Source organism: Pseudophryne corroboree, chromosome 6, assembly GCF_028390025.1.
Source record: "Pseudophryne corroboree isolate aPseCor3 chromosome 6, aPseCor3.hap2, whole genome shotgun sequence".
Taxonomy (NCBI): Eukaryota; Metazoa; Chordata; class Amphibia; order Anura; family Myobatrachidae; genus Pseudophryne; species Pseudophryne corroboree.
The window spans coordinates 181634470-181647908 of NC_086449.1; the positions used below are offsets into that span (position 1 = coordinate 181634470).

The 13439-nt window shown below is 45.7% G+C and overlaps 1 long non-coding RNA gene across 1 annotated transcript in view; it reads right to left on the reverse strand.

Moving 5' to 3' along the window:
* Nucleotides 1–13439, reverse strand: part of LOC134931768 (uncharacterized) — a 93420-nt gene that overhangs the window by 38679 nt on the left and 41302 nt on the right. Inside the window, exon 2 of the long non-coding RNA XR_010179169.1 lies at nt 8191–8374. This is a non-coding gene — a long non-coding RNA (uncharacterized LOC134931768). The remainder of the gene's footprint in view (nt 1–8190; nt 8375–13439) is intronic.

The window sequence follows — 13439 nt, forward strand, 5'->3', positions numbered from 1 at the left end:
CTTCACGCTTCTCAGGAAGCATCTTCTCCAAATCCCGGCCACTGGGGCCTGTGACTTGCTGATTCCGGACGCTAGGCCTGATGTGTGTTCCATGAACATTGTAGGGCACGCATATAAGTCATCTGCTCCTACAGGCACACCAACAGGACGGGTGTGGACAGCTGCTGATGGAGCATACACTTTGGCTGTGTATCTGTTGCTGGAACTTCTTTGCAGAGCAAGATCCACTAATGCAAGTCTAATTGGGGAGGAAAGGCATTCTAGAGGTTGGTTGCTCAATGGGAGAAATCCTGGTAAGAGTGGAAAGAGGTGATCAGTGAGGAGATGAGGTACCAATCATTAGCAGAGCAAGGTGGGCGGGAGGATGTGTTTGTGGAAAAAAGTCTGAAGATGTAGAGTGAGATGTGTGTACAGTTGGTGGTTTTAGTAGAGTTATATATACACACCAGCGAAATTGGAATTGTTCCAAGCACGGTGACTAAACCAGGTACTGTAGTGTGGTTTATTAAAAAAAGTCACTATTACATTGGCTGAGAGCATGAAGCGGAGCAGGGCAGACTGCTCACCCACTGGTGAATGTCTCATGTATGAGGCAGCGGTGCTGGTACTGGAATAACCTTCTATGTGGGTAGAAATGTTGCAAGCCTATGGAGTTCAGGAGGAGACGTGCATTTTCCTACTGTATCACTCATACACAGAACCCAAGATGCAAATGCCAGAAGGGCTGATGGGCTTGTGGGCCGGTCCTGTCAGGCAGAGAGCCGGGAAGGCCGCGCGCAGCGCAGCCTCCAGCTCTCTGCTCTGGCCGCTGCCCCGCCTCCCCTCCCATCTCCATAGAAACGAAGGCATGCCGCGAGTCCACGCCCCCATGACACAGCATACCCCCGTGTGCCAGTCGCACGCCCCCGCCCATCTCCATGGAAATGGGGGGGGGGGCCACGAGTCCATGCCCCCTGACTCGTGGTACACCCCCGACTTTAGTACCGCGCACCCCGTACACTGCGCACGCACCTCTGGCATGCGTGCACGCAAATGCCAGGGCCAAATGGGGACCCCAGTCCGTCCCTGGTACTAACAATCATCTTGGTAAAGGAATGAAGCACCATCCCTGGAGGACCCATATTGGAGACTGTGCAGTAGAATGTGCAGTAGTACACACATAGTGCTTTGAAAGAAAACTATTTCTCACAGACGAGCATATCATAGAACCTGGTGGCAAATGTGCTTTAAACTTTATGAAGAGAGAAAGCCGAACTTGTACTTGCACCTCCTCAGGGAGAAAGTATACTTCCTAACACTATGCTGCTGTACTCAATGTCACTACAGTATAACAAGTCTAAAGACAGTCCTAAGCTGTATGTGCAGTTAAAATGGATATTTGACAAAAAGAAATTTCTGACAGGTCACTGGCAGTCTCCACCACCAACCTGAGTAAAACACATAACAGGCAGTCGCTGCTTGCAATCTGCCCATATTTGGTACTTAACATCTTTTGTAAGGCAATTACTACTGCAATCTGTGCAGGTGCATGAAATTGTAGAACATTACAATAAACCTAACTCGAGTACTTACTCATGTCCCAGCAGTACATACACCTTGCATATGAGCACTTATGGAAATGCAACAGTATGAACAAATGGGAAAGGCCCAACACGGAGCCAAGGTGATCTGAACTAGCTTTTGGCTGCCTCTGCAAGCCCTAATTCCTGCAGAAGACCTGGAGGCTAAACACTCTACCTTCACGTGCCAACCTCCCAAGTATTTGGCTGGCATATTAATAAACAACTCTACCCTGGGCTCCAGGAACCTATCTAGCGCATCACATGAATTGGCTCCACAATAGAGGGAAAAGGAAGGCTTTAGTGCCAACATTTGCTAAATAATATAATTATCTCTCCCTGGCATCTCCTACAGAGACAAAGTTGCAGGATATTAATATTTCACCGTATAGCTCCCACTGCAGTCAAAACTAGGAGAGACATTGTCAGAGGTTACGCAAGAGTCAAAGGGGGATGAAATATGTTACCTGATCCCTCCTTATATACTTGTAACATCTTGGCAAACAAGCGTTGTATTATCTGACAGCGGAAAAGGTGCTAAACTGTGAGACCAAGCTCAGAGAAAACATGATGCGCACAGAAATGAAATGTCACTCTTGTACTACTGACGTGTGGCTTGAGTTACCTGTCATAGCTACAGTATGTTCTGCTGTGGTAACGCTGTCAGAGAAGGTCTCTGGTGTCAAACACAGCTGCCTTAGCTAAGCATGACACACAGACACAATGACTAATGACATAGTTGTTGAACAGGAACTATAAACAAGCCACATAAAAGAGAGCATTGTCTTCCAGCTCATTATGTTTTTGTAGGCGCACTTGATTAATGTTGTTGCAAAACCATTGACATTCCGGTGACAAAGGGTGTGAAGAAGTTGCGTTAAGAATTCTGCTAATAAAATATTATTTCTGTCGACGACCACTGGTTTTCAAAGGGACATAAAAATGACTCCTTTCTCGGAATGACTTTGAACACAAGAGTCTGACCTCAAACTTGGAAAGACAGCCCATGGAATTGACCTTGGGGGTGCAAACTACAAATTTGAAACAATGACCTCAAGTAAAGGCTGTGGAACTGGCTCCGATAGCCTGACCTTGCAAATAAATAAAGTAATCTGCAAAACTCGGAAACTGCTTTCTGCAGAATGACCTTCGCCTAAAGAATAGGAAACCGCTCTCTGCAGTATGATCTCAGCCTAAAGAATAAAAAATAACCGAAGGACCGTAAGCCAGAGGAAGAAACCAAAAAAATTGAAGACCTATCCTCGAAATCCAGACCAAACCATACCATACGGACAGGCTTGTTACTGCAGAGCTGAAATGTTCACCTCACATCATATAAAGCCTGGCTTCAGTCCAGAGAGAAACAATCCACGACGCTGACAAAACAGTCAATTATAAATACTGTATGTATACAATTCCCCGTAGCCAACATAACAAAGCATTCAATATGATTTTCCTCACAAAGGACAAGAAAATATAATGCCGCAGACAGCAAAGTAATAAAACTGTGTAACATTCTATAACATTCGCTTTCTCATCAGTAAATACACCCAACCAAATTCACTGCGAGTTGCCATCTCATACCTACATCAGTAACCGCCAAGAGCACATCCCAAGTATATTGTAGTTTACGTGATGGAAACCCTCGTTCGCTCTTTCAGAAAGCTCTGCCACTTGTTCATTGCTTTATAAATTGCTCTTGCCAGCTACAGTAAAAAAGAAGGTATTGTTTCAATGCAGGATTTATAAATAACATTTCAGTGCAGCGCCTTGGAGGCAACCTTTACCTGCAAGGATTGGATGAGCCAGGAGGGAAGAGTGTCTCTATAATCCGCCTTTAATGTATGGCTTAATTTCCTCTTGCATTAGACACTTGATAAAAACGAGAGGGTTGTCAGTTTTCCATTGCCTGGTTTTTATAAGCGTTATAAAACAAGACCCACAATGCTTTGCACACAGCCGTTGGCTTCGGACAGGTACCTGTGAAACAACTTTATCACATCCTGGACGACAAACAAATTGCAAATACTGATTAAGCCATAAAGTTACAACAACATTAAAATATAATGAGAGGTTATTGGAAAGGCAGTAACAGCAGCCGCTAGATGCCTGGAAGTTTCTGACACTTATACTGTTACGTGGACACTACCCTACACGTCTGCAGATATTTATCCTGGAAATGTTTATTTCACTGAAATACTGCTTGGTGTTAGCGACTGTACTTTCTGAAAGTTATTGTGAAGCATTGTATCTCAAAGTATTGACTGCAGAGTGTTTATATTACGCTGTAAAACCAACTTAAAGTTGTATTCATAAATATCTGTACTGGATCTCAGGTGTGTTTTCTAAAAGGCGAGAAACACAGATTGTGCTTACCTAACCATCTGTATGTACTCATGTACATGGAATTTGATGGTAGAGAAGTACCACTTTGCTCATCTAGGGCGGGATGTATTAAGATACATCGCCGCCCCTCGCCGGTTACCGCAGCGATGTTGATCGCATATGTATTATTATTATTATTATTATTATTATTACTACCAGTTATTTATATAGCGCACACATATTCCGCAGCGCTTTACAGAGAATATTTGCTCATTCACATCAGTCCCTGCCCCAGTGGAGCTTACAATCTATATTCCCTACCACATGTACACGCAGACACATTCACACCTAGGGTAATTTTGTTGAGAGCCAATTAACCTACCAGTATATTTTTGGATTGTGGGAGGAAACCGGAGTACCCGGAGGAAACCCACGCAAGTACGGGGAGAATATACAAACTCCACACAGTTGGGGCCATGGTGGGAATCGAACCCATGACCTCAGTGCTGTGAGGCAGTAATGCTAACCATTACACCATCCGTACTGCCCCATATGTACTAACATATGCGATCAACATTGCGATGCGGTGACGGAGGCCCCCCGCGATACCTGTTAGGTGGTCTGCGGGGGGTCTCCGTCACCTCCAAGGGGTCCCCACACGGGCTAGATGCCGGAAAGCAGCAGCAGGTTGCCCCCGGCGCCTCCTCCTCTCCCCTGCAGCCGGAAGGACGTCCGGCTGCGTTGCTAGGGGGAGGAGGAGATTACCTTCCGGGTCCAGGGCAGCCTGGAGGAAGGTAAGCCGGGGAAGAGGGGGGTCGGCGTCTGCGGCAGTGTCGGCGGGTTGCGGCGGTCGGCGATAAGAAGCCCATAGGCTTCTGTAGGGTATCACCATCCAGAGATGGCGATACCCTGGACGCCGAAAATACGGCGGTAGGGTGTTAGTAAATATGAAAATGCTGTAAAACCCCCTTTTTCGGGGGTTTTACCGCATTTTTGCTTTAGTACATCCCGCCCCTAGTCTGCCCTTTATTTTATCCTTTTAGATAATCTCAACCCTTTTTGATCCTTATTTCTTTGTAAGGATATTCTTATACCTATCCCAAACATTTTTAAATTGTTCTGCTGTCTTAGCCTCTACCATCTCTGATGGGAGGCTAGTCCACCACCCATTCTGTGAAGTAATTTTTTCATATATTTTCCTGAACCTACCTCCCCCCAGTTTCAGTGTATGTCCTCAAGTGCTAATACTTCTCTTCCTCTGAAGAAAGTTTCCCACCTGAACTTTGTTAAAACAGTTTGTAATATGTCCCGGCTTTACCTTCACTGCTCCAAACTATACATGTTAAGATCTTTTAGTCTTCCAGGTAAGTTTTTTGATGTAGTCCATGCACTATATTAGTTGCCCTTCTTTGTATGCTCTCTAATGTATTTATAGTTGGTCTCCAGAACTAGACACAGTATTCCAGATGATGCTGTACCAATGACCTACACAGTAGCATTAATACGTCTTTTTTCCTGCTACATATTCCACTCTGTGTGCGCCCAAGCATCTGACTTGCCTTTCTCATTGCTTTGTTGCATTGCTTTGTGCTTTCCTGCCTTTAAGTCACTTGAAATAATGACTTCTAAATCCCTTTCCTGCTCAGTAGTTTCCATTATAGTACCCTTGATATTATATTTAACCTTTGGGGTTTTGAGACCCAAGTGCATTTTTTTAGCATTAAAATGTAGTTGCCACGTTATTGACCGTTTCTCAAGTCTACCTAGATCATCAATCATTTGTTTTTCCCCTCCTGGTGTGTCTATCCTATTGCATATCTTTGTATCATCTGCAAAAAGGCATACTTTCTATTCAATACCATTTGCAATGTCACCAACAAAGATATTAAAGAGCACTGGTCCAAGTACAAAACTCTGGGGTACTCCACTGGTAACATTTCCCTCCATAGAATGCACTACATTAACTACAACTGTCTGTTTCCTATGTTGCAGTCAAGTTCTTATCCATTTAGTTGCTTTATAATCCAATACCACGCTTGCGAGTTTATTTAGCAGTCTGCGATGTGGGACAGTGTCAAATGCCTTATTAAAGTCTAGATATGCTATATCTATGGCCCCCATTGATCTATTATTTTAATCACGCAGTCAAAAAAGTCAATAACATTTGTTTGGCATGATTTCACCCCCAGTAAATCCATGCTGTTTTGGATCCTGTAAATTGTCTGATATAAGATATTCCACAACTCTTTCTTTTAATAGTATTCCTATTACTTTCCGTACTACTGACGTAAGACTCTCTGGTCCGTAGTTATTTGCTTCTTCCTTGTTTCCACTTTTGTTCAGTGGAACTACATTCACTCTCCAGTCATCTGCAATTGAACCTGTAGCTAGTGACTGGTTGAATAATTCTGTTAATGGTGCTTCCAGCACCACTATACACTATAACCTCTTTTAGTATCCTTGGATGTATCCCATCTGGCCCCATTGATTTATCCACTTTCAGTTTTTAGAGTTCTATTATTACCTTCTTCTCCTCTTCTTAACTGTACTTTCACATCATATAGACACTGCCAACAGGCTACACTATCACTCAATTTGGAAATTATTTTATTATGGGTTGTGTTACATGCAATGGAAACATACCCCAAATATCAGGTACATTTTAAAATGAAATGTTCTTTGATATGGAATTTCTTCACATGACAGCTACAGTAATACAGGCAACCTGTAAATGTTTTGCTTACTAAATATTTGTAGAGGAGAACACTCTGCGCTGGCTCCACATAGGTCCTGCGTTTCCATAGTAGCGCGTGCATGCATGTGCGACCTCCGACCCAATGTGCCTACTACACATGCGTGCCATTACTGCGTGTGTTTTTCCTTCATCCTCTGGACAGTAAGGACTTGCCCCTAAGTGTCTCCAGAGGGAGACTGTGCCACAAACACATAACTAATGCCACATACTGTGTATACCTATGGTGGTGCCACTATGAGCCATTGTATCACCGCCACAGTTCTACTGCCACCTAAATAAACCTACCCCTGGCTGGATCTGTCTTATCAGGGCCGAAACTAGGATTTTCAGCACCCGGGGCAAGGCGCCCCCCACACCCCCACAAAAAATAAATAAAAAAGAAACATAATAATTATAATAATAATAAGAAGAAGAAGAAGAAGAAGAAGAATACATAACAAAAAATTATAAATAAAACAAAATAAAAATGAATAAATAAATAAATTCAAACTACGCCATGCATTATTGCAACCTTATTCTCATTACGCTGCCACTGGTGTGTGCAGCATATTTTATTAGGGTGTGCACTGCGTCTAGAACCTCTTATTGGGTTTGTCTAGCACTATTTTAAAATTAGTGCAAGTGGGAGGATATAAGAATGCGAAACAGAGGGGGGAGCGATGAATGGGATGGGTACGTGGGATCGGCTCTGATTATGTAAATTCCAGAATGCAGGTGTTGGCATGTGATCGGCATTACAACTGTAAACATGCTGGGTAGCCAGTATGTTTAAAGTTGTGCTCGTAATCTGGCTAATATTCAGTAAATAGCGTGTTATCAACATGCCAGCACCTACATTCTGAGACCGACTTATTCACTTTCCATTCTGTAACTACTTCCTGCAATTAATATATAAAGGGTGGGATGCCATAACCCTCGCCACACCCTGCCACACATCACAGCAACATCGCATTGACACTAATCAAATATGCACTAACATATATGATTAGTACCGCAAAGGACAGCTCTCCTGATAAGAGCTGTCCTTTGTGATCAGTGGCGGCCACTGGACTTCCGGGTTTATGACCCGGGAGGGGAGTATGTCTGTGCATGCACAGAAGGACACAGTGACCGTGAAGGGGGGGAGCTGGGAGGGATTCTTCTGATAGCACAATGTGGAAAGAAGCATATAGGGCAACACCAGCAAAAGTTGGCATTACCCTCCGCACTGAAGCCCTGGCGTCCAAGGCTTAGTGCATATGGAAATGCAGTAGAAACTCCTATAATGGGATTTTTTACATTTTTCCTTAAGTGCATCCTGCTGAGAGAGAGAGATACATTACAAAAGGTTCTATAAAAAAAACTAAATACTTTAATATTTGCAATTACTGTATGTAATTATATTGGTAGCATGTTATTAAAGATTAAAGTAGCAAAACATATGATAGAGGGATTGCTATTTTAAACTGTAAGGAATAATAAGATACCAATATAATGAAATAATTGAGAATATTGAAGTGTTTATTTTTGTAAAGAACCTATTTGTTATAGAACCTTTTTCAAAAGACTCACCATCAGCCGCTGTCACTGTTTACCTCCCAAGTCAGAGTCCTCATGGCGGTGGCATCCTTCTCCTCCCTCCTGGGCGGTGGTGCTGCTCTATGCCTGGCCCCAACGCTTTTGCCAAGGGGCGGACGTGTTTGGCAGCCGACATTGCCTCGTTGCGTCTGTTGGTTGGGTAGTGGGACTCCATCGCCTTCAGTAGAAAAGGAGGAAAGGTAAGGCATTGAGGAAGAGACAAGTGGAAGAAAAAGGGGGTGGTTGGAGGACGGGCAGGGCAAGAGGAAGGCGGAGGGGGACATGGAGACATACACACTGCAGCTGGAGGGGGTACATGGAGATATACATACTGGTTACTGGGGGAGGGGGGCTGACACGCTGCATCCAGGGGGGGGACATAGAGACATAGTGACTGGTGGTGGTGGTGGGAGTAACGTACATAGTGGTGACTGAGGTGGGGATATGGGGACATGAAGAAGTGGCCACTGGTGATAGGGAGGAGGGGGACATGGAGACATGTACATTAGTGACTGAGGGAGGGCATAGGAGGACATGGAAATGTACCACACTGGTGACTGAGAGAGAAGCACAAACCTTTGACTGGGGGAGGGGGAAGGGGGACATGGAGACGTACACACTGATGACTCTGGTACGGGAAAGGGGACACTGATGACTGCTGTGGGGGGGGGACATGGAGACGTACACACTGATGACTGCGGTGGGGGGGATATGGATACGTACACACTAATGACTGCGGTGGGGGGGTACATGGAGACGTACACACTGATGACTGCGGTGGGGGGGTACATGGAGACGTACACACTGATGACTGCGGTGGGGGAAGGGGGACATGGAGACGTACACATAGGTGAATGGGGGAAGACGTAAAAACGTCAGGCACTGTGTCTGGCTGGCTGACTACATCAGACATGTCAGGCTGTGACATGTCTGCAGGCGTGGCCAGACTGTAGCTGGTGTGTGCGGGGGCGGCTGCTGCGGCGTATTAGATCCGTGGCAGCCGCCGCCAGTAGTACTGTGCATGTGTTTTCAAAGCTGCCCCCTCAGTGCTAATCCCGGCTATGGGAGGCGATTGCAGCAGGCGCGGGTGGGGGAGCAAGTGACAGAGGGAGCTGTGTGGGGTTTTCGCCGCCCCCCTTATTCCGGCGCCCGGGGCATGTGACCCCTTAGGCCCCCCCCTAGTTGCGGCTCTGGTCTTATACTGAATGTTCCTGCATTAACCCTGTGTTGTCTCACACCCTGCTGTTCTATCTGGTTAACAGACCAATCCCTGGTTAAGTTATTCAACATGTGGACTGACCTCCATCACACACCGCTGATAATAATATCGGCATGAACGTGAGACATAGTCAGTGACTAAACTTGTCTGGCAACAGAAAGTCTTCTGTGTAATGGTGTACGTGCTCCTATCTGACTGCTAGGTGCATACCATGAAGCACAGTCGCATACTGCTTTTTACTTTGTATCACATTTTATCAGTGTTACATAGGAGAAACTTTTACCTCAGAGAACATTCTTCAATGAAATCACCCCCTTAATTTTCCCCCCAATTTTTTTTTACATAAAATAATTGCTTGGAGCCTTATTTAACTGACAGCTTTCTATTTTCTCATTAAAAATTTAATTTAAACTAAGAATGCACCAAAGCTCGCCAAAACATAATTTAACACAGAGGTAATTAAAATAATAAAATGTATTTGGCATACAATGACTGTTTTAACATTATAGGAATAATGCAACAACTACTGTGAAGTATAAGGATAACAGGTGTTCCTGTATAAAAAATAAAAAATTACGGAGCCTTGGCCTTATGCTATTATATAGACACAGACCACCAGGGTGACTTCTTATATAATATTTCATAGTAAGGTCCCCATTGTGCATTATATACTGTATTTTACAGCATCCAGTTCCAGTGGAAAATGGAATTCCACACCTAAATATAACAACATAAGTATTCATTGCCTAACTGTAGTAAGTTTCATTTATTAACAGATATTTATATAGCGCCAGTATATTCCATCTCGCTCTACAATTGGGTTCAAAACAGTAAAAAAAAGAGACTGGGTAAGACTATACAGACAAAAGAGGGCCCTGCTCACAAGCTTACAGTATACAGGGAAATGTGCATTTGATACAGTTAAATCGTACTTGCCTACCTTTAAATTGGCCCCTCCAGGAGATCATGGAAGGTGGTTCATCGTGTAGCAGGGAGGAGGTCATAATAATGGCAAATCGCATTATCAAGCCCCAAGAACATCTACTTTATGGCGCAGTCTACAAGACCCAGGAGCCGGGTCTGCTCTCATGGGAGTCCAGGTGAACATCTCACAATTCAGTTGTATCCTGGTCAGTAGGCAAGTATGGTTTACACTGAGCTGGGATCCTGCAACTCTATGTTTGTAGGCTACAGCCTTTTTGGGACTATGGGGTACATGTAATAGGATGTGATTTCCGTGAACCCGCACAACCGTGAACCTGCAATTCATTCTGTGGATAATTTAAAAGGTGTGGTGCACCAGATGGTTGGTGCCGGCAGTGGCTCTGCCAGTGAATGCAGGCAGAGCTGCTGGTAGGACAGTCTGGGTAAGGAGTCAAGCCCTGGAGGGGCCGACAGCGCAGAAGCATTGTAACCTCCCTCCATCTCCCTAGGCAGTCTATTGCACTCCAGGCTCTGCCAAGCATGCTACTGCACTCCCACAGCAAGAGTGACCGAGCTCCATGGCCCTAGTGAGTTTAGTTCACAGACCCCACTAGGGGCAGACTGGGACACCAGGATACCAGGCTAGTCGCTGCTTGACTGGTCCCGTTGCCGCCACATTGGCCTGCACTCACACCTCTGCTTGGCTGCCTTCCGGTATCAGAGCTCCAATCGGCGGCAGTTATGTTGGGTACACACTATAGATATATCTGAAGATTAATTGATCTGCAGATATATCTGTGATCGGACCGGGCAGTGTGTTGAGCATACACACTGCCTGATCCATCGGGACTGATGTCACGAACTGGGCGGGCGTCTTCATGCGCCCGCAGAGTTCAGCCGTCAATCACCGCTGGATGGTGCAGCTGTGTACAGGCGGTCCATACACACACAGCGATGCATCAATATATCAGTAGATATACTGATCATCGGCTGTGCTACAGGGCCGACTCGATATGTCTGTGAACGAAGGCATTCACAGACATATCGTTCGTACACACTGGCCAATGGACCCGCGATATTGGCCAGTGTGTACCCAGCATTAGAGTTGCCTCCGCCTCTTAGTTGTAACACTGGAAGCAGCAATAACGCCCCTTACCTCCTGATGTCCTGCCCTTACAACATCCAGCATGCCTATATAAAGTCCCACCCCCTTTACAAGCCCCACCTATCACCCTACTAACCAATCTGTTACATACAGTGAGGGCTTGGACCAGCCCCGCTCCCCTGGCCCCTCCTCCATAGTGTGAACACTGGAGTTTAAGTGACACCATCTCCGGCCTGTACTGGTTGGGACCCGGGGTAGATTAAGCTGTCTGTCCAACTGCAGATGAAGAAGTTTGTGTTGCTGAGCGGCATCTTATTCCAGCAGCCCCTATTTACAGAGGTTCCTCCTGGCAACGCTGTCACAGAGATGTACTAAGCCCTGAAAAGTGATAAATTGCACAGTGATAAGTACCAGCCAATCAGCTCCTAGCTGCCATGTTACAGGCTGTGTTTGAAAAATGACAGTTAGGAGCTGGTTGGCTGGCACTTTATCACCGTGCAATTTAACACTTTTCAAGGCTTAGTACATCTGGCCCATATGAAGCTGACAGAAGGCACCTGACAAGGTCCAGACCATGAGGAACATATGGTTAAGTGGCTGCCTGGAGAACATCCATAGGGAAATGGAAAGGCTTGCTGCACAGCCATTCACAGAGTCCATAGGAGTGGTGGGGGGACAGCATTTAAGAGGTAATAGTGCTGTCCCTTACATGTAGTAGAGTGTGTGTGGTGGTGGAAGGGGGGGGGGGGGGGTGCCCTGCCAGGTGTCTATTAGTCACAGAGATAACCACCTGCTCCATGCCACATGCCACTGTGCTTCTGCCCTGTTGAAGAAAGCCCCATCCCTGTATTGATTCCCCCCCATACAACTATCCACACTTTGGAACACATGGCACCAGCTTGCGGCACTGCGCATAATATTTTTTTTACAGTTTGGGATGTGAGGGGGTGTGGCCACAGCTCTCAATCAGGCCACGTGCCCCAGCACCTGGGCCTGTCACTTCCTTTGATATCTCTGGTCACTCCCCACAGCTCCACTTTCAGTAGCCAGGGACACAGGACCAAGAAGGACACAGGCAGCCAAAGTCCAAGGCCAACGACCTACCCTGGGGTAAGTGCCTATAGATAGCATGTGTAGGGTAAAATGGGGTGCACCTTCATACCTCTGGGGTGTCATGCATGCAATGTACTCCATGCATTACAGCCAACCCTTCCCATTTCCAGCACTGCCTGAGTGACATAGCCAGGCATGGCTCTGTCTCTTACTTTTGCCTTACTTTCACTGTCTGTCTCTTCCCTTTGTCTCTTTCTTGTCCGCCTGTCTCTCCTCCGTCTGTCACTCTCTGTCTCTTCTCCCTCTGTCAGTCTCTGCCCTCTGCCTCTTTCGTCTATATCTTCCTTCTGCCTGCCCGTCTCTTTCATATGTCTGGCACTTCCTCCTGCATCCCTCTTCCCACTGTCCTCTCACATCCTGTCTCTCTCTTCCCTCTTTCTCCCATTTGTCTGTCTCTCCCAATATTGTGTTTCTGTTGGCAGGGCCAGTGCTAGGGTGTTCGGAGCCAACCTTCAAACTATAAATTTGCGCCCTCCCATATTCAACAGAGGGTCAGCCAGGAAAAGGGGTGTGGTTTCACAAGTAAGGGGCATGGCCACACAATAGTACCCCCATTTAAAATTACGCCACACAGTAGCACAATCTTATTAATCTTCTAAGTAATGTCCCATCCATAGTACATAATGCACCCACAGTAGTAGTAGCGTCCTTTATACGTAGTGCACCCCCAGTAGTAGAAGCGTCCTTCTTATACATAATGCCCCCCCAGTAGTAGTAGCGTCCTTATATGTAATGCACCCCCAGTAGTAGTAGCGCCCTTATATGTAATGCACCCCAGTAGTAGTAGCATCCTTATACATAATGCACCCACAGTAGTAGTAGAGTTCTTATACGTAATGCACCCCAGTAGTAGTAGCATCCTTATACGTAATGCACCCCAGT